The sequence below is a fragment of the Phaethon lepturus genome, unplaced genomic scaffold (genome assembly GCF_000687285.1).
Source record: "Phaethon lepturus isolate BGI_N335 unplaced genomic scaffold, ASM68728v1 scaffold2280, whole genome shotgun sequence".
Taxonomy (NCBI): Eukaryota; Metazoa; Chordata; class Aves; order Phaethontiformes; family Phaethontidae; genus Phaethon; species Phaethon lepturus.
Genome location: NW_010512400.1, coordinates 55,536 through 57,559, shown reverse-complemented (window position 1 = coordinate 57,559; position 2,024 = coordinate 55,536).

Genomic DNA, 2,024 nt, shown 5'->3' with positions numbered 1-2,024 from the left:
GTGTTACTACCAGGTCAAGGGAGGTGATCCTTTCTACTTGGATCCAGTGAGGGATCTGGTGTTCTGGGTCCAATTCTGGACTTCCATGGTACAAAGAGAGGCTCAGACTTACCTGGAGCAAGTCCAGCAACAGGCCATGATGATGATTATGGAGTGGAGCACCTGTCATATGGGGAGAGGCTGAGAGAGCTGGGACTGCTCAGCCTGGAGAAGGCTCAGGAGGGACCTTACCAATGTGGATAAATATATGATGGAGGGGGTAAAAAACAGACAGACTTCTTGGTGGTGCTTAGCAGCAGGCTAAGAGGCAACGGACACAAACTGAAATACAGGAGAATCCATTTAGACATCAGAAAAACCTTTTCCTGTGAGGGTGGTCAAACAGTGGAGCAGGTTGCCCAGAGAGGTTGTGGAGTCTCCTTCAAAACCTGACTGGATGCGGGGGTGGGATGGGTGTTGGACCAGATCATCTCCAGAGGTGCCTTCCAACCTCAGCTGTGGTGTGAGACAGAAAACTCCGGAGGCAGACAAGTTATTTTATAGACAAGGGGTTTTACAGAAACTAGTTTGCTGTGGCCAGAATTCGGAGCGTGGCACTTCCATGCTCGCTTTAACTGCATACGCTTCAATCCAGAGGAAAGCGATGGGTGGTGAAACACTATTGCAATGGGTTGGCACGCTCCACCCACAACAGTGAAAGAGCATGCTGGGCACAGAGCGCGGTGAGTTTTCAGTGAGCTTGCAAATTAACACTTGGGTCTTGAAATCCCAACTGTTGACAGAAAAACTGTATTCTTTTGTGATAATTTTGTGATAGAGATTCTTCTGTGTTGTCTGTTGTCCCTTCCCCTTCCCTTCCCCTTCTGGCATTCTGTTTCCTTAGATATGCAAGCTCCTTGTAAGAAAACTGTCATGTTATGGAAGGTATCACTTTGGCATACCCTAAATGATTCTAAAAATTTGTTACCATGCAACTCAGTGGACAGTGAATGCAGAGGATATTGTACGGCTTTTCACCAAATCGGCTTACACCTAGCTTGACGCTTGCCAGCATTAAGCTGGCTCTTGAAAAGCTGTTTGGGCGTCTCAGGTGCGTTTTATCACTTGCACAGGTACAACCTGCCTGTAAAGGTTAACAGTAGTTTCCGAACCAGAGCGGGCTCTAGAGCAGCGTTAGTACGGTGCTGCTGGCCTCTTGTGCCTCAGCTGGTTTTTAATAGAATCGGCAAAGGTGGCTTGCTGCAGTTAATCTGTAATTTTGATAACAATACTAGAGCTGACAGTATGGTGGAAAATTCATCTTCACTTGCCCCAATGCAAGTGGGAGTCCCCATTCCTGGTAACTATTACTCTTTTAACAAATGATTCAAGTTTGTACATATTGATTTTTCTTTTCTCCTTTCAAGTGGTGCACAGTAGTTGATGTCTAGTAAAGGAACTAGATGAGATACGGAAATAGTTCTGTGCTGGGTTGACCCTGGCTGGAGGCCAGGTGCCCACCAAAGCTGCTCTGTCACTGCCCTCCTCAGCTGGGCGGGGGAGAGAAAATGTGCTGAAAGGCTCCTGGGTCGAGATAAGGACAGGGAGAGATCACTCACCAGTTGCTGTGACGGGCAAAACAGACTCGAACTGGGGAAAATTAATTTAATCCATTTAACCAATCAAATCAGAGTAGGATAATGAGAAAATAAAACCTAAATCTTAAAACACCTTCCTCCCACCCCTCCCTTCTTCCTGGGCTCAACTTTACCCCCGATTTATCTACCTCCTCCCCCCGAGTGGTGCAGGGGAATGCGGTCAGTCCATCACACGCTGTCTCTGCCGCTCCTTTCTCCTCAGGGGGAGGCTCCTCACACTCTGCTCCTGCTCCAGCATGGGGTCCCTCCCATGGCAGACAGTCCTCCATGAACTTTTCCGATGTGAGTCCTTCCCACAGGCTGCAGTTCTTCACAAACTGCTCCAGCCTGGGTCCCCCCACGGGTGCCATCCTTCAGGAACAGACGGCTCCAGCCTGGGTCCCCCGT